This window comes from Ctenocephalides felis, unplaced genomic scaffold (assembly GCF_003426905.1).
Source record: "Ctenocephalides felis isolate EL2017-DRISC unplaced genomic scaffold, ASM342690v1 CF-g0.4_SCAFFOLD_03572, whole genome shotgun sequence".
Classification (NCBI taxonomy): domain Eukaryota; kingdom Metazoa; phylum Arthropoda; class Insecta; order Siphonaptera; family Pulicidae; genus Ctenocephalides; species Ctenocephalides felis.
The window spans coordinates 11,424,628-11,451,644 of NW_020539726.1; the positions used below are offsets into that span (position 1 = coordinate 11,424,628).

At 28.5% G+C, this 27,017-nt stretch overlaps 1 long non-coding RNA gene across 1 annotated transcript in view; it reads left to right on the plus strand.

Moving 5' to 3' along the window:
• The window catches only part of LOC113387618, a 236,120-nt gene that overhangs the window by 159,192 nt on the left and 49,911 nt on the right, over positions 1-27,017 (plus strand). Inside the window, exon 2 of the long non-coding RNA XR_003368148.1 lies at positions 22,847-22,932. This is a non-coding gene — a long non-coding RNA (uncharacterized LOC113387618). The remainder of the gene's footprint in view (positions 1-22,846; positions 22,933-27,017) is intronic.

Consider the following 27,017-nt stretch of genomic DNA (forward strand, 5'->3'; position numbering starts at 1 on the left):
GTAATAAGTATTACCTGATTTCAACTTTGCTTTATTTTCAACTCATAAACACATCGCGTAGCAGAGCTTGAACGAACACGATCCACGCTCCAAAGAGCGAATCATTTCGCTTTTGACGCTCTTTGTTGGTTTTCGTGATAATATTCATTTTTATATTAAATGATAAAGTCGATTGATAAAGTATGATAAAATGGTGATTCGAGAGTATAAATTTGTAAATGCTTTTATTGGTAGATATAAATTCAATATGAAAACTTAAGCATTTTCTTTGTTTCAACTAGCTTTGGTTTTGCATATCCAAAATTCTGATGATCAGTCATATACCTGGCCGTATGATAAACACGTGACTTTATTTCACATCATTTATCATCATTTTTGGATACACATAAGTCAGGCGATTAATTACTTTCATCATCTTTCATAATTTATACATTCATTTATTGTTTTTATATATTTGCACAAATACTGTCTATAAGTGTAGATGAAGTCTCAATCATTTGCTCTTATTGTTAGAGTCGTGGAATGTAGAAATGCTATTTCAAATAATATCATAATTAAACTAATTATTATAGTTTTTCTTTTATCAAAGAAGTTATTAATTTTATCGATTTATCGGAAAATTAAATTTAATGATAATTTATATTGAAATTCTGAGATAGGCATAGGAAACGTTTCGATCTTTATTGGATAAATGTCAGAGATTTATAAGACAAAATGGGAACATAAAAGATCTATTCTATGCTTACTTATTTTATATTTATAGTGTATATTATGAAAATTTCCTTTTTTTTAATATTGTCTGAAAGTGGGATAATAAGATAAACTGCCCTAGGTCAGTTACGTGAGCTCCAACTCGATTCAGGGAAGAATAGTGTGAGAGGTTACCCATTGCCTTTTCACACCGCAGTGCCCAAAATATGCTATTTTCAATTGAAAACATATTTTTGATCCATATATTCAAGTGAAAACGGACATCGCTGCTGCATAGTGTCAGGTTGTCGCGCGAGCTTAACCATTACACAATAGAAAACCTTATAAAATAGTACCCTCATAATAGATGCATTTTTTCAAAAATCTATGTCAAATGTTTTTATTGAAATTATGTTTGCCAACATATTAAATGCAATTATCACTGTCAGAATATAATGCAATTATCTTTACATATTTTGTTGAGCTAAAATTAAAAATTTTGCTTGAGGTGAAGTAGTAAAAGAGCCTCGAATGAATTGATAATTTGGAAAATTTTCAAATCATTTCGTATATAATTTACGATTACTAAACTTAATTTTATTTTTGTGCATTTTATTTCCATATTTTCTTTTCCTCAAATTTATTCAGTGTAAGGGTATTTGAAAATAAACCAAAAATTTTACATTACATGAATTTTGCTTTGTATTTATTTCCGCAAAATAAATGTTTTTTTTTTGTATATTTTTTGAATAAATAAAATATATCTGCACCACTCATATTGTCAATAGAATAAATTATATAACTGACTACTACCAATTTAACAACTAAATTAATAATTAGTTCTGGATTGAAATTATAGCTTAGCTTTAGCTTAATACTTAACGACTGCAACATATTTTCCTTAATATCATATTATAAAAAATAATTTATATATAAATAAAATTAAAATAATATATGAAATTCATATTTGCACAGTAAAAGATATCAGCATTATCTGAACATTAAAAAATTATGCTTGACAATAATTATTAATTTTTGTAAAGAATTAAAATTTTAACTTACCTTAAGGTAAGTTATATTAATCGCAAAAAAATCGAAAATGACAATGTATATTTGTCTTTACGTTTTCAAGGTTTCTTAACATTTTGTCATACGTTTGACGATTCGAGAACACGGATTAGCCGAATTGAATGATTCAAAAGAAAACTCTATTTGTATTGATAAGAAGGAGACATGCTGATTAGTTTTTGGCAAAGACAGGCCTAGCCGGCTCGAAGATACGCGAAAATTGAAACTTTTAAAATAATTAATGGCAAGAATTAGTTAATTAATAAAAAATATTTTTTTGACATATAAAAAAAATCAAACTTTAAAAAAATATATTTTTTTAAAATTTAAAAATTCTATAAAAACCTGATTTTTTGATAGTTTTGAAAACATTTGAAAGTTTTTTATTTTAATTTTAGTTTTCGGTAGAGGAAGTTAAAGCAATTTGTCTTGAAGCACGTACAATTAAACATTGTACAACTTATCTTTAACTTCAGCAACTTATTATATTAAAGCAAGACTATATTTCTAACTAGGACAAAATAACACATCATAATTACAATTACAATAATCTGTTTAGTGATTCCGTCTCATATACCCGTATGTCCCATATTCAGCAGAAGCTCATGTATTGTATTACTATGTACTCACTAATAATAAAAGTTTGACTGTCGCCTATGTTATTCTAATTGATATTAATTGTCCCCTATTAATTTAAACATTTGACGCAATTGATGCCAGGAATCTTTTTCTATCCATAATGGTGTCTGTGATTATCGAAATAAATTAATAAATACGTTATAATTGATAACGTGCGACTGCAGATGTGACGATATCATTCGCTTTTGTCCATCAATTCAGAGGATGAATTGGGCAATTTGGGGATATTTAGATTTATAGTTAATGAACAATGACGATACGTTTTAGATGTGCATAATATGAGGAATTCAATATGACTTTTGTTAATGCTTTGGCTTGAGGTAATTCAAATTAGACGGATGTCTACTGCTTATAGTTATTTGTGTGGCGAAATAATATATATATATATAATGTATTTTACCTAAAGGCTGGCTTCTAGTAAAACTCCTGATAAATCGTAAAATCTAAATTATCATCCTGTAAGCTTCCAGCATTGAAATCATGATTTGGGGCATGTACAGAAAAAAATACATCACAGGAAATCAGACTACTAAAGTTTAATAAACTCTTAAAGCAAATACTATTATAATACAAAAAATATTATTACCAAATTTAGTTTAAAATTAAGCATCTACTTTTAATTATGAATTTATTCATATGTATTAGAAGCATAGCGCTGCAAAACACAAATATTATTTTGTTTTTTTTCCAAAAATAACTTTCAGGACTTTAACACAGAAATGTAAGGAAATGCTCTTTTGTCCAAATTGATTTCGTTTGACAATCCAAAATAATTATATGGACAATATTGATAATTGTAATTTGCAATACAATTTTATTCTTATTCATATGAATAAATTCATAATTTAAAGGTAGATAAGCCTAATCTTTTAAATAGTAAGAGTTTTGGATTCACGAGTGATATTTATAAACAATTTTGATACATAAATGAAGCTAGAAATCAAAGATGTTTGATAAAAATATGATATATAGAATAATGTTTAGAATATATTACTCAATAATCACAGTACCTATAACGCTTAATATATAAATAATTCTACTCTTCCTAGAGCCTCTTTTTATTTGTTCTATACTTAATTTATATAATCTGTAGCCAATGGATTTTTAAAACTATGAAACCAAACTCGCATCTTAAATATTATTTTTCTAAGCAATATCAATACTTCTTCACTTCATCAAAGACCTATTTCTATTTATTTGTTAATTAATTTGTATAATCTGTACTAAAAGAATTTTTAAATTTATGAAATCAAATTAGCATCCAAAATACCAGTGTTTCAAGCAGTGTTAAATAATTTTCATAAATTTTAATATATTTGGTGACCTGACTTGATTTTTTTATTTAGTACAATTAACTTATATTACTACATTATTACTCCACCCAAAAAAATAATACTCATTGTCAGGATATTAATTTTTTAGATCAAATTCATTCGATCAACTTGAGATCTGTGAATTTTTTATATGTTTAAAACTACATGACAATTTTAATGATCATGAACTATTTTTATTGCTGAATCTTATATGATTGAATAAAATAATTATGATTTATAATTTAGTAATAATTTATCATGGAATTTGCCAATCTGCAGATATTTTACAAGTATTTGCTACAGATTTTATTCAGTATCTGGTATATACTGTGAGGGTCGACAACTTATAATTAAAAAAATTTATATTTAATTTTAAGGTAAAAAAACGTTTACAATTAACGTAAATAATTTTTTCGTGAAACACAATTTTTTTAACGTAATAATATTTACAATAATAATGTTGCAATTAATTTTCAGGCTGCTCTGATTATTGTTAAGCTAGTACGTGATTGTTTTGCTTTTGGGCTACATATGTATGCATATATATATATATATATATATATATATATATATATATATATATATATTATTTTCAATCAACTTTAATAGAACGATTCATATTCAATCGACAATGATAGCTCATTACAATAACTGCGTCACTAATATGGAGATCTGTTGTTAATGTCTTGTTAGGTTATTATTCTTTTGATAGAAGCAAATTATAAACATTTTTTTAAATATATCATAAATATAATAATTAATTTTAATTATTTCTTAAATTCCATCTGCGTGGTTACAAATAATATACAAATTTTTGTGCTTTGTAGCTCATTATATACATCGAATTTAGCAAAATTTAAAAAAAATGCATAAAACTCTATAGACAGGCACTAATAATAATTTTACGGAAGTTATAACAATTTTGTAATTATATTTTATAAGTTGAAAGAACTTACTATATATTATTACATTTATTCAGAAAATCATGTGCCATCAAGCGTTATCAACAAATCCATCATTCGATATTCATTTATTTATTATTCTTCTTTTAATTTTTTTTTAAATTTTCATACTTCCTTAAAATAACAATCGAGATGAAGTAATATTTTACGATTTATTGTAATATGAACAAAAAAATAAAAATTGGATAAAATTGGAAAAAAATAATTCCAATCCATAAAGATAAATCTAAGGTTTCTTCAATGTTCATAAATTGAAATTCTAACTTATTACAAATGCAATCTCCAGAAACAGAAAATAGTAAATTTATTAAAATAAATAAATAATTGATTATTAATACTCACAGTAGCAGTTCGAAATTGACGTCCGTTTCTGTTTCTGGTACAACTGTTCATATAACCTTGGCGGCAGAATGGAAAAATAAGGGCATCAGTACAATTCATGAAGCAAGTGCCAGATTTGCCGCTGAAACGAAAAAGAATACATATACAATAGAAGCAAAAGGAAAAGAGTAAAACAGGGAAGCAAATGAAAATTCTACATGCCATAAAAAGTATTACATTGACTGAAATAATATGAAATATAGACACTAGACACCCTCAGAAGATATAAAGTTCAAACCGCGAATATAAATGGGTTAGTGGATTCCAAAAGAGCAAAGCGATGATGTTGGGGATAGGGAATAAATAATATATATAGCTAAGTAAGGAAAGTCATAGTCAGGACCAAATTATATAATAAAACTAAGGTTTATATGGATGTTTTGATAACCAAAAATGTAGTTTTGGTACAGTATTTTGACACGTTCAATGCTATAGCCATTCATTTTTTGTGAAGCAGAATGACATGAATTCATTGACAATTTAAAGTCAATTATTTTAATTTATTTATACCTATCAAGGTAATGACTAACTGATTCTTTAGATATTTTCGTACTATCTTTTCTTGTACGAAAAAATACTTATCTTTTCTTGTAGTCACTGATTAGCTTGGACAAGCACATTGCGCAAAATAGAAGCGTAATATTTGCCGTGGATGCTATAGCATTCATAGTTAATAACGATTACAATTTGATAATCTGACTATCTGTATAAACGGCGTTTTATCAAATTGCGGATATCACAATCAATTTAAAAATAAAATGACTGTCTATGTTTGTACCATGCTGAACCTTTTACTGAAAGCGAACGTGTTTATTTGCTATTTGCTATGATTTTCTAACCACCAAAAGCAATTGCTTTATTTCTTATGCAAATTTTAAAAATTTAGGTTTTTTATCATTAAATAAAAAATATTTGTTTGGAAATTGAATGAAATTTACCATCCGATAATGAAAGACCAAGCTGTTTATAGCTCTTCTTTATTGAAGTTTTTCTTCAAGCGATCAAATTCCTATGAAAATGAATTACATCTTTCTCTAAGAATTAATATTGTCTTATTGAGCAAAAATTTACCAACAATTTATCTGCACATTAAATAGAAGCTGCGATAAGTTCCCAGAACAGTAATTACAATTCAAATATATTGACATAAATTAAAAGTAATAATATATTACATTCATTTCGTGTTTCAAAAAATTTACTTATGTCACTGTAGTTATTAGAAAATAAGGTCATTAAAAATAGTAATATGATCATCATGTAATATATTTATAATATAATATGTTCATTATACATTTTCATTTAATATGATGCTAAAAAGTTAAACTTACTTTTGACAGATTTTAAATTATTTTGTCGAATGATCGACCAAGTCGTTCATTTAAAATTAACATTTTATTTTCCAAGTATTAAATTCTATTAAGTAAATTACATTTTTGTATAAGAATTATTATTATGATCGTATTACATAAAAATCTATTAACATTTTCTCTACTAATAAAATAAATAGAACATCAAATGCAATGATAAAGATTAAAAATAACTATTTGTTTTATTATAATATATTTCAGCGCCATTTCATATTCCAATTTTTTTTATTAATGCCACTATAAATAAATATTTTATTAAAAAATAGTATGTTATGATTAGCATCCCGAAGGAAAGATTTGCCAGAAAATCTTACGCAAATGTTATGGTTATTTGACATTCCAAGTCTTTCTAAATCGTTTGACACCAAAATTGAAAAAAAATAAGGGTATGCATATGTGTATGTGAGCCAAATTTTGATCTTAATCGACGTTTTCTCAAAAAACAGCTGAACCAATTCCAAAAAAAAATAGAAGCAATTCGATAGAACTCGATAGGAACTTACATTGATTTGTTTTGCGAGACGATCGGCCGAGCCGTTTCTTCAAAATCAACAGAACGGTGCAAAATTGGTTGTACACGTTACTATAATTTGTAATTATAAATAATTATAATCGGTATATACTAAATTTATTTTAAAAATTTGTTCTAAATACATATATCAGATGGAATTCGTGTTCATGAGATTTTGAAACACATCGTTGATCCTTTTTTGTAATGAATATAGTTGAAAAATTTTCCTTTTGTTGATTTTGATGAAACTCTGTCTATGATAGAGTTCATGGTCTCAATAAACATTCTAAAATATTATAGGCATAGGAAAAGTGGTTTATTATTATTATTATAAAAAGTCGTCAAAATTTGCAATAAATCTGTCAAGATACATGCCAAGATCTCAAAATACTATGGTGAAAAGTAAACAAGCTGCTAAATATTAATTTTTATTGATTAAATCGATTATTTACACATCTTTTGGGAAGATTTTTCGACTTAAAGAAGGCAAAATACGCTTAAATATTACCCAGTTATATTTGTAACAAATGTAACAGTTATTGTGACAAAATCGACAAATTGAAATCTTACATTACTCATTTATTTGATAATGCAATAAAAGTTTGGGAATCTACTTAAAATGTAAAACATCACAACTTTCCTAAAAACACTTAAAAATAATTTTCTTTTCATTAAATCTCAGTAGGAGAAAAAGCCTTCAAGGTGTAATGAGAAAATAAAATCAACCCTCTAAGTACTTAATTACTCCCCAGAAAAATAAATCCTTCCCTTCCTAATTAAATTGTCAACACTCCGACGTGTTACAATTACAAAATAATTAACTTGGCTTAAAAGCATTCTGTACAAGAGAAAAGTTAATAAAAAATCCCCTACTGAATTAATTATAAAACGCGAGCAATTAAAAATCGAGCACAAGAAAAACAAACGCGGTCGCGGGAAATTGCGTCGTCTGAATGAAATTCAGAGAGGTAATTTAAAACCTTCTCTTATTTCTGAGAAGTTAATTAAAAAACCGCGATGACTTTCAATGGCAAAAAAAACAAACTTTGGTTTGAAAAATATTTTATTTCCAGACGCAAACAGACGGCAACAGGTTGTGCTAATTGTATGAAGGCAATTGTAGTATTAGTGCAAATGAAAACCATGGTATAATTAATTATTGAAATATAAATAAATACATTTTTTGAACAGGTAAATTGAATAACAAAGTACATTGCTAAAATAAAAAACAAACTAGTAGTGTATAGCATCGCGCCTTAGAGCAAATTGCTAGAACTTCCATGACGAAATGTTCGAGGAATATTAAATGTTTTCAAATAGATTATTATAAATATTGTAACATCGTCTAATATTTATAAGAATTACATAAACTGAATTGCAAAGACGAAATTATTTGTTTGAAGTATATTAGAACTTTAGTCCGAATTAAAATTAAAATCTGAGTTATTTTCGATATACAAAAATAAATTTTTTTTGAAAAAAAATTTAAACAATTTTTTTTCCCAAAACCAATTATTTTGTTAAAACAAGCAGAAAGTTTTTTGAATATTTTAAATCGTAGGGTAGGGCGGGGCTAGTTGAGCATAGGGGCAAGTTGAGCAATCGAAATATCCCGAAAACTATTCACCATCCGTTTAGGCATTATATGGCGGAAAGATAGAGATTTGGGAGGAATAAACATCCCGCGATCGCTAGTAGCCGCTGGACAAATGAGTGAGGCTCACGGGCGTTTTGTTTATTTTGAGACCAAAAAGTAAAAAAGTCATTCATCACGAGTTTTCGTCTGGTTTAGTCAAATGTTATTTATTTTTAACCAGGTAAATTTTATTCTTCTATATAATTATAGTACTTTTAATATGCACAGAGATTCTGGGTATAATTCTAACGGTTTTTTTAAAAACTCACTTTTATTTTGAAATTCCGAGTTGGGGTTAGTTGAGCATAGTTGCTAAACTTGTTCTGTCACTAAGACAATTACCATTAACTTCCAGAAATTGATTATTATTTTTAAGATTTAAGCTAAGTTTATGAATAATGATATAAAGAAATAATGATTTTAAACCAAAATACTGAATATAATGGAAAATAATTCCTAACTTAATTAATCGTTAATTATTCAAAGCAAATTACTATAAGTTTTGTTTCCTCTGTCAATAAAGACTATAAATATAGAACTGGTTATTAAAAGCTTATTTTATTTCATCACTAATCGACATTGAACCTATAATTTTATTATACTTCTTTACTGCTCAACTTGCCCCACCTATGGGGTACATTGAGCATACTTGACTTTTTGTATTTAAACAGCTGTAGCGTTTAAATTTTACTTATTACCAAAAACTAGTATTGACACTTTTGTTAAGCGATAAACAACAAATCCTTTAAGCCGTATAGCAATTTATTGAGACTTTTCATTGAGGAGCTACATCCGTTTAAGTAAAAATTTGCTCAACTAGCCCCGCCCTACCCTACGCTTAGTTCTCTCATAAACTGCCAATTTTGTATATTTGGCTCCCTATCTTTGAAATGGCACACATCATTTTTTTCCGAGGTATGCCAAAATGTTCAGAAACCTTCAAAACGCAAAAATTTTCATTTTCGATTTTTGGCCCATTACTATTATACCTTAAGTCACTCTACTTAAAAATAGTACATATGAAATCTTACAATAACGCAGTAGAGTTAGTGGTAGTAAGGCAGTTTTCAGTAGTTTAATCATATAGTTCAGTTCAATTTAGTTAACAGAAGAGTTGGATAGTAGTTCAGTAGTTCAATCATGTAGTTCAGTTAGTTATAGAAAATGAGTCAATAGTTATGGATAAATAGTTTCATGGATAAACATGCACTTTATAGCCAGCTCAGTTTCAGATAGTATTTGGATTAAATTAATTATTATGAAAAAAAATATTAATGTCATTTTTTACAAAATTATGAGTGCCATCATATTATTAAAATAAAACATATGACATTTAATTAATCGGGAGATTCCGCGATTGTCGGCAACGTTCGCTCAGCAAGTGACGTCAGAGTCCCTTCTATGTTTATGCACTTATTTTGCACTCGACTAGCAATCCATGTAGTATAAGATCTATGGCAACAGCTCATTCAATTGTTTTAATTGCTTTCGAATAAATAAAAAATCATTCGGGATTTGTTGTTACTGATACCGTGATCGTCGAAATATTTTATGCATTTCTTAAAGAATTGTCAGTATTAATAAAGTATAACAACTAACGAAGACCTTGAGGCCGTTAAAATGATCAACAAAATCCTGTTCATCCTATTTGCGTTAATCCGCCCATTACAAAGAACAATAAATTTCTATTGTAATATATAAAGGGACATTAACCAAACACGAAAAAAGTCAACCGGAAACAATATTCTGATGAAAACAAAGGCCATAAAATCCACAAAAGCAGTTTCTCTTTAAAACCTCGTTCAAATTCGAAACGCTTAAACCGTTTATAAATCCTTCTCGTTCCATTAATGACAATTCAGCCATTATATAGCAATTAGTATTCATGATTCGCGCCCTTCGTTAGTGTCGCTCCCAGGCATTAGAGGGATCCCGTCGTACGGCGTTGGCGCGTAATTAATTGCTTAATTGTTTAATTAATAATAAAACAAGCAACCCCTTGATGAAGTTACTGAGCGAAATTGCCAGTTTGCCCGGTGGGAGCAGCGTACTTGCAAACGGATTTTAAATACCCTGTACAGAGGTACTTGGAAATGAAAGGATTAGAAAAAATGTGTAAATGGAGAGATATTATTATTGATATGTTTACACATATTAATATACGCTGTGACGAATATTTTTTACGTAGAGATTTCACAATTAAACACATATTTGGACATTATTTTGAAATTCTGTTTATTACATGAAATTTACATAAAATATTTTAGAAATACTTCGACGTTCACAGACAACTAGCAAGTAAATTTTAACTAGTGGTGTATGGCATGGCGTCTTAAGGCAAATTGCTGGAACTTCCCGTACCGTAATGAAATGTTCGAGGAATATTAAATGTTTAATAGATTCTTATAAATACTGTAACATTGTCTAATATCTATAACAATTATATAAACTGATGCATGTCCTGTTGTCAGTTGTGACATGCGAGTGTCACAACTATCCACATCCCCAGGACGGTTGTGACAGACATAAACATAGGTTCAAATATAATAGGTATAAACATCAAAATGTTTATACCTATTCTGACTTTTATTGTCAGAATGATTCATGATCAAAAGTACGAAGAGTTTATTCTTATTGTTTTTCTTTTCATTACACAGCGACAGAAAAATTTTCTCTCATTCGGAAAATCTCTTATCTAAACAATCTCTTCTTATATAAAAGTTGTAAATTCCATGCTGTAAATCATTTACATAAATTTAACGTTAAAAGTTTAGTTAATACATCTCTGAACACTCGCTGCTGGTCGTGCTAAGATTTGCAAAAAAAATGCTTTTACTGATGGAGGGTAAACTAAATAAAAGAGAGTATTAGGAAAACTCTATGGAAATTTATTTTAGTTGATGGAAAAATTGTTATTTTAAATACTTGTTCATTATTAATACATGATATTACAATGTTGTCCACAGTATAAATTTTGTAACATTATAAATAGATATGATTTGAGTACTTTTTTAAAATAATAATAATATACTTTTGTTATTGAGCCAATTGTGTTTTTCTAATGAGCAATTTTATTATTAGATTTAATTGATACATTTTGGACGTCAAAAACGTGAATTAATTAAATATTATATATAATAATATATTAATATATATTTACTTAAACTAAACAATTAGTTCAGTTCCACAATTTACGTAGATTCGCGATCATAAAATTCTGAAAATTTGGCAGTTCATGTGTATTTAGCAATGGCAATTCATATATATTTAGATAATTTTTTGTCAGAATCAAATGCAAATTTAAGCCATATTAAAAAAAAAACTATTTGTCGAGACACATTTAATTAAAACTTGGTAGAAATGTGTGACTTCTGTTTTGCTAGATCTGCACATTTTTTTAAAAATACAGCTAAATATATCACTTAATATCACGAACTAATTTATTGTATGGCTTTTTAGATCCTTTCTATTATCATTTAGAATTTTTTTTAAAACTATATTTTCCACTCAATAACACATATGATTTTTATAAGAACTTATAAGAAAATTGATTCTGTATAACAGTTTTTTGTTGGCAACTCTTTTACAAAAAATGTATCAGGTGTTTTTAGAAAAATATACCTACTTATCGTTACGACATAACTAGTTTTAAATCTATTTTTTCCTCTCAATATCAGTTATCATATTTGGAAAGTAATAAGGTAGGAGTTGTGTACAGAAAGGTGCAATTGAGTCTGCAGGAGTACAGCAGTTCTTTATTGTAACTCTTTTAAATGTAAAAGATGTGTTTTTGGTAAAACTTATTTATTAATACAAAACCGTATACAAAACTTGTATTTGGTCTATTTTTTTCTCTCATAAAATCAATTATTATCTTTGAGATCTAATAAGGCATAGACTAAACATGTGAATATAAAGGGGCAATTGATTTTGAAGGCAAAACAGTTCCTCATTGAAACTGTTTTTAATGTAAAATATTATTAAGTCTTGTCAGAACTTGTTTTAAATCTATATGCTTCTTATTAATCATTCACCATATTTAAGACTGAATAAGACCAGACTTGAGCATAGATGCAATTGATTCTGCAGGCACTGCAGTTTTTTGCTGGAACTTTTGAAGAATAACAACAGGATTTTGGTCATAGTTCACTTAATTACAATAGACAGGTTGAAAACAGTGTTTAAGATGAATAATACAATAAGCAAGTGCCTAACTTGGTCTGCATTATTTATATAAAAAAATTCAAACTTGGGAAATACTTTATTAGAAGCTATGTAACAACCCTTTCTTCTTGAAATTTATTACCTCTTAAAATTATCAATAAAAGTAAATTTTATTTGACGCACCATAAGCATCTGCAAAGTTCACCAATCCTTGAAAACCAACATATCAAATGACATCTATTACTAAATTAATCCAATGTCTTCAAACATCTTAGTACAATATGCATATGTATATAAATCACTTAATCTCTTCCAATAATGACAATTCCAACAATTAAGTAATAAACGAGCAATCTTGTGGGTGTATCCCTAACAATCATTGAATGTTTGTTAGCGGGTGCCTCTACAACCCTTTGAATGGCATTAACGAGAGCTTTAATCACCTCGTCTATTAACACTTGACAAATGAAAGGGTTGAATGATATAAAACACACGGGAGTGCGTTTATTTGCTTTGCGTGCGCATATTTAATCATAGATATCAGCTTGTAAACGTCATTGAGTTGTTAAACACAGGTTGTCATTAATGCTAATATTAAGATTAATCTGTCTCACTAGATTATTTGCGTTAACTAGACCTCCAGGTGGGAATAAATTATGTTTTATCATTTTCAGTAATTATATATAATCACCTTGATAATTATATGTAATTTAAAAGGTATGAATGCGATTTTTATGATTTATTGGTATTTTTATTGAATTCATTTTGTTCTGTATACAATATTTATTTAATTGATATCTAATTTATAAATGTCAACTAGGAGCTGTTAAAAAACTGTAATTTATATATTCACATAGTTTATATATATATATATATATATATATATATATATACAGGGCCGGTCCTGGGGTCCTCAGCGCCCTCATGCAAGATTTGTTCTAGCGCCCCCCCCCACAATAATTTTAACTGTTTTAACATTTATCATAAAAAATATATAAATATTTATGTAAATTCTTTAAATTGAATTTTAACACTTTCCACTCGCGAATATTCGGCACCCGAGTAGAAGGGGATAATCATTCTGGATTTAGTACACCAAAAATTAAATTTAATCTTAAAGCTTATAAAATACATCGATTTTAATTTTATTTAGAAAATCGAAGCGATTTGCGGGTTGACCATAATCAAATATTTTACATTTTCAAGTATTTTTAAAATATTAACAGATTTTGAAACATTTTGCTTATATCATTTTTAAACAGAACACTGTTCTCATGTTGGATTTTTAAAATTTTATTTTAATTTTTTTTTCAATATTTACAATATCCGAAATTGCATCGTAAACTTCTTATTGTATTCATATTATTGCACCGAATTGTATTCATATTTACTTTCCCATCTGATTCAGAATATCAGATTGTTGTTTTAAAGTTAAATTTTTAACGTATTTTATTAAAAGATGCAGAGAAATTATATATTTTCTTTACTATATTGAAAACAAAACACAATTATATTTGTATCTGTATTAATTCTGCTTAGTTAATAATTAAAATTAGTATGGACAGCAATAGGTATAAAAAAAGCTCAAGATTCTTGTTTCTAGTACATTTTGCTTTTTCATATTTGCTTAATTTCCATAAATCTAACCACGTATATCTTCAACGTTCAAAGTTCATCAGATGCGAAACATTTTCAACAAAAACAAAAGTTACTATTTAGTTTCTCGATCTTAATAATCCATTTTCTATCCACTGACTTCCGATTTTCCTTGTTTCTCTATTATAATTTGTATCTATTTTTTTAACAAGTTTCGTTCAAACTAAATCAGCTCGTAGTTTTTCGTCAATAATGTCCAATAATTTAAACTTTCGTAAGTTTGCGCTTACGGGTTTGAACACTAGATAATTTGTTTTTCGAATCCACATTAACTTCGAACGAGAAGAATTTAATAAGTGCATTAAACAATAAGCAGAACAATAATTTACTAATTTGCAGAGTAATGAATTGTTTCTACTGATATGACATTGCAAACTGAATATGCTTTTTGTGTCGTTTTATCCATTAAGTTAAATTGTTTATTATAATTTTTTAGGTATTCTAGATTTTATATTAAAAAAAGTGAATAATATATTATAAATTTCATTTCCGAATCTCGTTTTGGCGCCCCCTAAGGCGTGCGCCCGCATTTTTTGCATGCATCGCATGCAAGGCAGGACCGGCCCTGTATATATATATATATATATATATATATATATATATATATATATATGTGTGTTTTTGAATTTCCTTGGTTCCAGGAGCTCAAATGCTCCCGAAATGATAAAAAAAAATCTCCCTATTCCACCCAAATTGGGCTTTTTTCAATTCTAAACATATTTATGAATTATAATTTCAAGTAAAAATGAATATCGCTACTATCATATTGTTCAGAGTTGGGTCCACGAAATTTATTTTTGAAAGTTTCAGCTTTTAGCTTAATATTAACTTTTAAATAGTCCGCACTACAACCAAAGTTTTTTGGTTCTTCTTCCTAAGTAAATATTTATTTTATTAAATAATTTTATTGTAAATTTTATATTTATGGTAAAAATAAGCAAATACAATGTTATTCTGAAAATTTTGATTCACTTGTCACTATGCTATAAAACAAATCGAATTTTACCCATGTTATTTCCATGGAAACTTTGGTTGAAGTGCGGACTATTTTAAAGTTAATATTGAGCTAAAAGACAATATGATAGAACAATACTTTCTTATTATATATATATATATATACTGGATGTCCCAGACCTTGACGTCTTATTGACCTTATCTGTCCTTAAAATAATTTAGGATAAAAATTACCTTGTTTGGCAATTATGAGCTTTTAAGTGCAACCTAGAGCTTTGGTGAAATTATGACCAAAATTCGTTTATTGTGGTTAATTTTTGTTAATTTTGTTTATTTAAATTTTAGAACAGTAACTAATTTTTTAAAAATTAATAGTTTTCTTAAATTTGATTTTTTTTAGATCGGACGACTTTGAGAGGCCCTGCTTTAAAAAAATGTACTAAAGCGTATTGGCACATTTCATCAAAAATTGGGAATTCAATCAAGTTAGTGAAATACTTGATAACTTTATTATTGAAAAATTTCGAGTAAAGAAAAAAATAAAAAAAACATTTTTAGAGTCTGATTAATATTCTGTTATTAATGATCGGTCTGATGTTATTAATAATTGGTCACAATTCGGAATTTTTAATGAGCCTTTTTAATGATGCTTTTTTAAATGAATGCACGTTGTTTGATGCTCTTAAAATATATAATATTCAGTAGTATATTGTAATTATAAATTTCATATATTAGGTTGTCAAATATCTCCCTTCCGCCTTTTTGTATTATAAACCAAGAGCAAGAAAGCGGAAGGGAGATATTTGACAACCTAATATTTTTACCATCCCTAAGAGCAAGTTTATGTTTCTGCCAGAAAATTCGCTTATTTTATCTTTTCTCGACGTTTCTGAACCGTTTGAGACCAAAATTAGAAAAAAACTGTGTGTGTGTATTTGAGACGGTTTTTGATCTACATGTCATCGATTTTATTGCAACCAAATTTGTTGAAATTCGATAAGAACTTGTGTAAATTACTTTTGTGAACCGATCAGCTAAGTCATTATTTATATGTACCAGAAAAATCGATTTTTTTTTTGGTCAGAATCCTAAATATATAGTGAAGCTGTTCGAAAGATATCAGTTAGAATTGTTTGTGCTTTTTAGTTTTTAATTTCTTTTTAAATATTTTTTTATAATTTTGCTAAATCTTTGTATTATGATAGAGGTCATGATCTTAACAAACATCCTAAAATATTACTAGGCCACGAAAAATGGTTAAATTATAAAATATTCATCAAAAGTTTGGAATAGTGAGTCTTATTAAAATTTCGAGCTTATATGGTCATATTTTAATAGTTACTAAATCTCAATTCGTGTTGATTAAGTCCTATATTGTTACCTTTAGGTAAAATGTTACCTACATCTAATTTTTATTATTATAAAATTTAATTTGTTATTCATTTACTTACATTGATATTATAGATGTGATTTGCATGAACATGAATTGATTTATTCTACTCATATTAAGTTATATACTTGTTATATGCCAAAGTTAGAAGAAATAAAGCAATGAGTTAATTTATCGTTTACTATAATAAATTGAAAACATGAAAGCTTGGCTTCTCATTTTTTCAATCACGTATATTCTAGATTAATACCAATACATAAGAATCTTCTTCCTGTTGAAGAAGAAATGCATGCAATATATAATACAGAATTTACCCAACCTTACGTTATAATTTACCCATGTACGCTGTGCAAATATTTTTGCTGGCCGAGAAAACTGTCAAAGAACTTGTCTTTAATAAAATACGATGTTAATTGTGCCAATACCCTTACATTTTCTTATAAGTATTAACCTATGTTCATTATATCGAACGATCGAGTGTGAATGACAGCATCCGACTATAAATACATTCATAATCATCCACGGGGTAATCGCTAAGAGGTGTTAGATTTACAATAAAATCTGGTATTTTATAAAACATATTGCCTTGTAAAGAGATACTCGTTAATTAAAAGTGGACGGCGCTAAAAATGGATACTTCGCGGAATAAAAGGGGAGTCGATCGCAAAAAATTCTATCATTGCTCTTATTTAAATAAGAAAATTTAAAAAATCATAATCTTTATGTGAGATAATAAATTTACTATAATAAATTGATATTAATTAATTATTGAAGAGCCATTGATACTTATCAGAATACTCTTAAAAGTTTGAATACTTAAAATTATTTTACTAGTTTCAACTACAGATTGTTATAGAATAATATATTATTTTTTATACAAATGTAAAATTATAATATACTTTATTGTAAATTGTTAATTTATAAACAAGTGATCAAATATTTTTTTACAATTTGAGACTACAAATTTTGGAAACTTAATCCTAATAGAAATATGTGAAGTTAAAGTTAATAAATTTCTGTTCGTTACTGTAATACTTTCTACATTTAGAATTTACTATTTAACTAAGGGTAAGTTATAGTAATCGTTCAAAAATCGAAAGTGATTTTTTGCATATCATCACGTTTCAGAGGTTTCTGAACATTTTGGCATACTTTAGAAATATAATTGACAAAACAACTATTTGTCGACGTTTCGGAGAGCACCATTCAATCGACTTGTTTAGGAAACCTGAAGGAAAGAGTGAAAAAATTAAAATTAAGTTTTTGGGAGAACAGAGTATCCGATTGGATTGATTCAAAAATATTGTACTTGTTTAGATAGGAAGACCCAGTGATTAGTTTTTGGCAAAGACATTTCGAGTAGTGTTAAAGATTGGAGCTGAAACTGTGAAAAATGACACTTTTTGAAAAGATCAAGCATCCGACTAGAATGACTCATACAATATTAGCTTTTTTTTGCAAAGATAGGTCTAGCCATTTTGGAGTACAGAGCAAAAAGTGAAAAAAATAATAGATTTTGAGAGAACGGTACATCCGATTTGAATGATTCAAAAAAACATTTTACTTGGAAGGACGAAATAAAAAAATTATTTAATTTTTTCGAAAGCAGATCCAAGGGTTTCTGAGTTGCAGTGCACAAAGTTTAAAAATTTGCATTTGGTGGGCAAAAATGATCATTACAAAACATTATTCAAACAAGTAGTCAAGTTTACAGGTAGAATGGTAGAAAAAAGCAAGATAGTATTAGATAGTATAGCAGGCAGACCGGTAGGCAGGCAGGTAGACTACTAGTAGAACTAAGCATTTAAAAATTCACACATCTATCATGCCACATCGAAAAGGTTATAGTAACATAAACAGTGTGTTTGGTGAAAAAATGCGCAATAATAATACGAATAAATTGATATATAATTTGATAAATGTCCGCATATAATTTTTAAATTTTTTTCCAATTTTATGAGTTTTACACGCTTATCATCTACACGGTTTAATATAAGAAATTCGCATAAAGATACAACGTTAAAATTGTCTCAAAATACTTATTTCCGGAGTATATACTCATACAAAATTCTACAGAACTAGAAGAAACAATATAAGTTTTCCGTACATAATTTTCCTATATAACAGTAAAATTAATCTAGTTCATCTCTAATATATGTTTTTAATTTAATTTTGTCATAGCACATTGAAATCATATTGATTTCACATAAATTTTATTCCACTTGAGTAAAAAGTGACACCAGAACTCCGTCTATCATCCATTGGCATAGCAGAAGTCATTTGCTTGTGATTTAGAGGCGTTACAGGGTGGGAAATGCGGTGTAAAATGCTAAAACAAGTAGGTATCGTTAATTAATGTGGATCAGACGGATAAATTGTAATGAAGTACGGCAAAGAGCGGCGTTTTGTTGAATAATAATTAAAGCTGGTGCGGATTGCCGTGGAGAGGGCGATTAGCGGCCAATGGACACTTGTTGCGCTCTCTAATATGTTAATTACGGCGATCCAATTACATTGCTCGAAGGTGTATATTTGTGGAATGGAACGTGGATTATAAATGTTTAGCTAGTTTTTAAAAATGGTGGTTAAATAATTCAAAAATTTAAATTTTTAAATGCAGTTTTGTGATCTATTGATTGAATTTACAAATAATTGGTTTATATTGTTAAACAAATAATAATAACAGAAACACGGCAAAGTGTGATTTAATTCATTAGTGGGGGAAACTGGATACGGTTGTATCAGGGTACGGTAGTGCCAGTGGCCATAACAGCTTAACTATACTGATTTTGGCATAGGGTCCAAAGGGAGAAAGATGAAGAACGTTTGTATGAATAAGTTTACATTATTATATTGAGTCACAGCTCTGCATTAACACGATTTGTAGACCTCATTGTTTTTAAAGAGTCAAAACAAGTTTATGTTCGATTTCATTTAATAATATCTGTCACTTCTATACAGATAGATCACTTTGTTTGTAATTTTTCTATAAGTTGAACATTAGTAGTTAATTACCACAATTAGTTTTTGCATAGATAATTTAGCTCGGTCATAAAGATGATTCGTTATCAAAAGTGTGTGTTGGGTACGGTTGTGACAAATTTTGTGGGTACAATTGTGATATGTATTTCTTGTCCTTTTTGGGTGGAGATTCAACAGGCGAAGAAAAATTTAACTTAACTAAAACAAAATACGAAATAAAAGGAAGGGGAAAATTTAATACAACAACAAAATTTCTTGTCAACTTAGTATAATTTTTTTTTGTTATATATTGTTATATTACATTCATAAATTTTGTTTAAATGATAATGATGTGTTATAATACTTATTTCTGACAATAAAAGATGCTAAAAACAATTTGTGTAAAAATTCATGCAGATTTAAAAAAAGACTTGTTGTAAGATACACAAATTAACAAAAATTACATACAGATCCAAGTGAAAAAGATTGGGGGGAAGAAGATTATAGTCTGTAAGATGTGTGTTACATGTTACATGGTTACATGAGACACTACATTTTTTTTATTCGGCTAATAATTGTAGTTCACGTTGATTTATGAAGAAAAATCATACTATAAAAGTATGTTTTATACACTTTTTTGTTTATGTATAAAATGTCATGGCACACTTAATACAAATTGGAGCTATATTGCTCCATATATAATGGAGCAAATTAGCTCCAATTTTTATTAAGTGTGCCATGACATTTTATACATAAACAAAAAAACGTGCCATGACATTTTATATATAAACAAAAAAGTGTATGAAAAATATCGATGTCTAATAAATTCATCATTGAATTGCAAAGTATCGATTTTTAATTAAATCCGCCAAAACCAAATAATATCAAAACATTAATAAAAGCATTGCAAGCAGGCCTGCGAAATTGAACAGAAAAATTATTTATGGGAAAGATCTCCAATATATTTTATTTGTATTAATTATAGTTCTCATTGATTCTTGAAAAGAATTACTTAGAAATAAGTAATTTATTTAAATACAAATAAAGAATGAAATATCGGAGGTATTTTTGTCAATTTTTAACTTCCCGTAGGGCAAGTTATAGTAATCGCAAAAAAATCGAAAATGAAAATTTTTATATATCCTTACGTTTCAAAATCTTCTGAACATTTTGGCATACCTTGGAAAAAATGGATGTATGTGTGTGTTTTTTTTTTGTATAGCGAAGGAAATGCCTTTGTGCATCCCTTTATGTGTGTGTGTGTGTGTGTATGTGCGTGTGTGTATGTATGCGCGGATACAAATTTTCGTCGACGATTTCGGGAACACGGATCAACCGATTTGAATAATTCAAAAAACATTCGATTCGTATTTATAAGGAGAAGTGCTGATTAGTTTTTGGCAAAGGCAGGTCAAGCCGCTCCGAAGATACGGGGCAAAAAGTGTCGAAAACGGTAACTCAGTTTTTGAGAGAACGAAGCGTTCGATTTCAATAATTCAAAAAACATTTTACTTTTATTGACAAGATGAAGAATTGATCAAATTTTCATGAAGGGCAGGTCTAGCGGTTTCGGAGATCTAATGAAAAAAGTAAAAAAAATGCTATCTGGCGGTTAAAAATGATCTTTAGACATATGCACAACAAATCATCAGATATTTCATACAGATTTTAACAATAAGTATAATTTTTTTTACATTTTCATGGGTTCCGTACTAATGCTTTTATGCGTTCGACGGCGGCGCGGCGCTTGCGCGCTTTGACATTTCGTCTCTATTCAAGCAATACGATTGCTCTGAAAAAAAGTTCAGAATTTCCAAAATAAGTCAAAATGAAGAAAACATTTTTCTTTTCAAAAAAAATTTGTTTTAAAAAAATATTTTTTTTTTAAAAAAAGTAAATTTTTGTCAAATTTATAGTATCTCAAAAATCTAATTATTTCGAAGTAAAATTTTTTCAAAATTGTGTTAATTGTTTTTAAAAAAATAATAATTTTTGGTACGGGACGTTCCAGCAATTTGCCATAAGGCACGATGCCTTAATTGCCTTGACAGAATTCCACTTACAGCTAGTTTTTGTTACTACTTGCCCTGGTATATGTTACAACTGATCCCAAACACGGAGTAAGTTGTAAAACCGCATTTTTTTCAAAAAATGATTATATGCAAAACAATAAACTATAGTTTTGAAATTATTTTTACTTCATTCGATTGAAGAATAATTACATTATCTATCTATCTTGTAGAAATATAATCAGTGGATCTCAAGATATATTGATTGAAAAAAAACTGTTCCAACAAGCTCCTTGCACTTCTACTAAATACCCAAAAGACTTTCCTATGACTGGTATACTCGTCAATAATAGACGAGTTATATATAGTTAATAATAGTTAAGTTAAGTTAGACGAGTTAATAATAGTTTTTTTTTAAATTTCAATATCTGTTGCAACTGCTAAATAACTCAAGAACTGGTAACATAAATATATACTAATATAACATTTAAATAAAGTATAGTACAAAATAAAGGATAGTATTTCCATTAATGTTACCATATCTGTATTATGATGAAAGATAGTTAACATAATGATTAATATGATTAAGTATAAAAATGTAATATTTTAATTAAAAGTCAATATTTCCATAATAATCTATCAGCAATGACAATGCTTGTTTAACGCTTGCTCTTTCTCCAATCTCCACCTATTGTTCCCGCGTGTGCTTAATGGGTTGCACCAGGCTCGTTTCTCTGGCCCGTTTGGTTTTATTTACATATTCGGTGCGTAATTTTTTTGTGTGCAAAAATTCTTGCATAAATTATTTTTAATAATATGATTTAATTTATTCGGTTGGCTGACGGACGAGCGCGTTTGCGAGTGCGTGTTATGCGCTCGAGGTGTGATTTCGCGTAAAAGAATTTATTTTTAATGATGCGCGCTGTAATTAAGCCGAGGCGACGTCTCGCTGTGATGCCTATAATTACACTGATAATCGACTCTCGCCACTTTGTTTGTTTTATTTCTCTTACCTGTAATTTAAACTTTAAATACCTGTGCCAATATACATAAATGCATGATAACTTATATGTGCAGCATGTACACAACACAAGTGTGCTTTTGAGAATATTGACGTTGAAAACACTATTTGCTTAAAATTTCAGAGGATCTTTGAGGTTCCAAGCTTGCATCGGAAAATTGGAAGTGATCTCTGAATTGAAACTAATGATCAGATGACAACAATGATTAGGTGAGTGAAAAGTTTTAATTCAACCACTGACAATTAGCATTTGTATTTGAATTTGATTAAAGTTACCTACGTAGTTAGACTACACTACGTGCATCATTCGTATTCATTATTATTAACGGTATTCATTATTACTAATGGCTAATACATAAACTACGCAATATAATTGATTATTCATCCCTAACAACATTATAGTTGTAGGTCTTAGTCACACACACGTTCATCGATAGCATTTTTTCTCATCAACGGTTTATGATAAACGTCTTGAATAAAAAATGTAACATAGAAGTTAATATATTTTTTTACTTGCACGTTTTTTGTATCGATCTGCTACTTTTCTCCATGTAATCAAATAAATAATATGTACTCATTTCAGAACAATATTTATTGAATTTTATATATTATTTGTTAATGATAATATAACAAGTGCTGCAAATAAAAATATGACTAATAAATTTTATTGACAGTACTGGTATTAATACAGAGATCCCGGTTCTACAAATTTCAAATATCGAATACCAGTATTCAGATTTTATTACGGTATTGGAAGCCCTACGTTTATAGAAACCACATACAAATTACGTAAAATACCAAACCAATCACTCTCCTAACAATAGGAAAACCATTGCACTCGAAAAAGTAAACATAAGACGTTAAGTCATAAAAATGTATGTTATATTAAAATTCATGAAGCTGCCCTATTTAACAATAAGATAATTATAAAGCTTTGTAATAGCGAAATAGCCAGTTAGTTGAGTCATGTAGTCAGTTGGTGGTAGTCACTTGGTTGAGTAGTCATGAATAAATAGTTAGTATAGTCGAGGCCGTTGACAGAGTTAATAGTCAGTTGTGGTACAATAGCGATTTTATATTGATAATAATATGAAATAAATAATAATCACAACAAAAGTTTTTGTTTCCCAATAATGATCGGCGCACCACATTTTATTTGGTGGCAGCGGACCTCGAAATATTTTGTTGGTGGCAGCGGTAGGAGCATACAAATATTTGTTGTCATCGGTGGGATCTGAACAAATTTACGTGTCGTTGGTGGATCCTACAATATATGATCAAGTAAATACAGGGTAGACCGGACTAAAAGCTCTCCGGGTAAAAAGGTCCACCCCCATCATCCCAAAAACAAGTAAAGTTTAGCATTTTGCTCATATCATTTTAAAGTAGAGGACCAAAGATGTGTAAGCCAGTGCCTTAAATGGTGCGCCGTCGTTATCACCAGATAAACGGCCATATTGTCAATTTTTTAAAATATTTCTTAGTTCCTTAGCTTTTAGCACAGTTGTTTAGTTTAAGATACCTAAATATAATTTTTATATACATTATTTAACTGTCTTATAAGGTGTATTAATATTTTTGAGTTAGATTCAACCTTTTTTCATAAATAAATTCTACTATGTTATATTTTGGGGATTGGAATAGATAATTCTGAAGAAATGTTATTATCAGTTGGGTAAGAAGGGATAGCTATCAGGTAAACATATCCAATGTCTTACTTTTTAAATTTATTCTGACGAAATAATAGTCACATTAATCAATTATTGCAGAATATAAATCTGATGGGCACATTTTTGCCAAGATTACACCTTGATTTGGTATTTTGTCAGAAATATCAGCGGAATTAGAATTAATTTGATTTAACTCTTTTAAAAATTGCTTTTGTTAACTTAATTTACTTTTTTATTTACTATTTCCTTTTGTTTACATCTTTGCCAGGGTAAAGTTTCACTTAGTATTTAATACTTCTCACATATGGAAGCTTTTATAGAGGTTATATAATAAAATTGCTGAAAGTTAAAAATAATAATACATACCACAAAACTAAAAAGATCATATTAAGGTCTGGTGAACTAAACAACAGTGTTCACAATCAAAAAATCTAATAACAAAAGAAAATATTTTTGCTATAGATTTTCAAACATTGCCGATTATTTTTCGATAGCAACGTCGTAAGAGTCAAGATAGTGGTAGGTTATACTACACTTTTCACTCTACTTTCAAATATGGATGTTACAAATTTCTTATCTTCACTTGTTTTTGATATTTCAATTCCCACCCTAAACTAAATTTAATATTTTACAATTTAAAATTTATTTCTTAAACTCAGAATGGTTAAACATATAGCGCTGGCTTTAATTTGATTAAAATCTGACCAATTATTAGTAATAATTCTTATGATGAGTAAGTAATTATATAAGCATATAGAAACATCAAAATTAACAAAAAAAAATCAAAATTTTACGTTGATAATTCATTTTTAGCAAAAGAAAAAAAAGTAGCCGGCAACCTGGTCATTGTTTATCTATAAATTATTGTGATTAATATCACATTTGCACGTCTGCTCGTACAAAACGACGTTCGGTTTGCGATACCGCGTTCCATCGGCCTAAGCAAGTTTAAATGATGGATTGACTTATACATGCCACATAATAAATATACTTATCGCTCTCCAACTTTATGCTAATCGATTTATTCATGTCGACATGTCGGTCACATGATTCACGATTAACAATTTACACCACTCTGGAATTAAAATTAAACTGTTTATCTTACGTTGTACCATTTAATGCATCTGATGCAAATAGATTTAAAAGAACAGTACTACTCGAATCTATCATTTCATCTAATTATTTAGTGTAAATGTGGATGATTTTCCAGTACCTTTCCACATAGCCATACTGAACACGACAGAGTGAAGCGGGGCTTAAAGCTCCACGGATAAAAAGTCAATCACCAGCAACATCTCAAAAATAAATAATGTTGGGATTTTTTTAACAGCAATATTTAAAAGATGAGGGCAGAATATGTGTATCAAGCCTTCGCCTTGATTCTTACGACGTTTTACCGAGTGAACAGCTATGTTTGAAAATCCATAACAAAACTATTTTTTTTCGTTGTTACATTTTTTGTTGTGAGCTCTCTTGTTTATTTTAGGGGACTTTAATATAATTTTTAAGTATATGTATTTAATTGCTTTGTAAGATGTATTATTAATTTTAAGTTAGATTCTACAGTTTTTTATAAAACCTCTATAAAATCTCACACCTGAGTGGGTTAGAAAAGACCAACTGAACTTTTGTCCTGCCAAAGCTTTAAACAATGAAAAATGATAAATAAATAAGTATATTAAGTTATAAAATTATATTATTAATTATTCGATCGCTGTTGATGAATATTTTGACAAAATACCAGATCACGGTTGTATACAGTGTTATCTCTGTAAGAAATGTACGCAAAATTTATATTTTGCAAAGGTCCAATATTTTTTCCTTTTATTTTACCCCGCCTATGGGGTTTTTCGAAAAAACTTTGCTACAATGATGAGCTATTTTATTGGATATAGTCAGATATAGTCCAGTCATTTGGTCGTTTTGCCGGTACAGTACTCCGGGAATTCTGAAAATTGGTAATCTTATAGATTTCGAGGTGCTCTTTACGAAAATCAACTTTGCCACCTCAAATTTGAACGGCAAGTTGCCGCCATATTGAAAAAATGGCGTCAAAAAACAGCTTTTTTAAAATATCTCCTTTCTGGCTGATTCTGCGATAAAAGTATTTATGTACGAATTAAACTAGATAAAATTTCCTACAATTCCTTAGAAAACCGTTTTTTTGTAAAATTGATAGTTTGAGAGTACGGCCGCCTCAAAGTCTTTGCTGCTCTCGCCGTAGTATCAAATCTCTCCATATATGACAGCACTTCGAACTTGACCACATTCTCTCTAATAATTAATATTTTCAATGGTAAATTAAGCGAATGAGATCTAGAAATAAAATAATTCAAATATTTATCGGTTTTTTTGCTAATTTTTTAACACTTCAATGGCAAAGTAGCTATAAGTATACTTATAGCTTGAGTAGCACCTTATAGCTTCAAGTAGCTTGAAGCGTTAGAAAATCAACAAAAAAACAGAAAAATATTTGAATTATTTTATTTCTAGATCTCATTCGCTTAATTTAACATTGAAAATATTAATTATTAGAGAGAATGTGGTCAAGTTCGAAGTACTGTCATATATGGAGAGATTTGATACTACGGCGAGAGCAGCAAAGACTTTGAGGCGGACGTACTC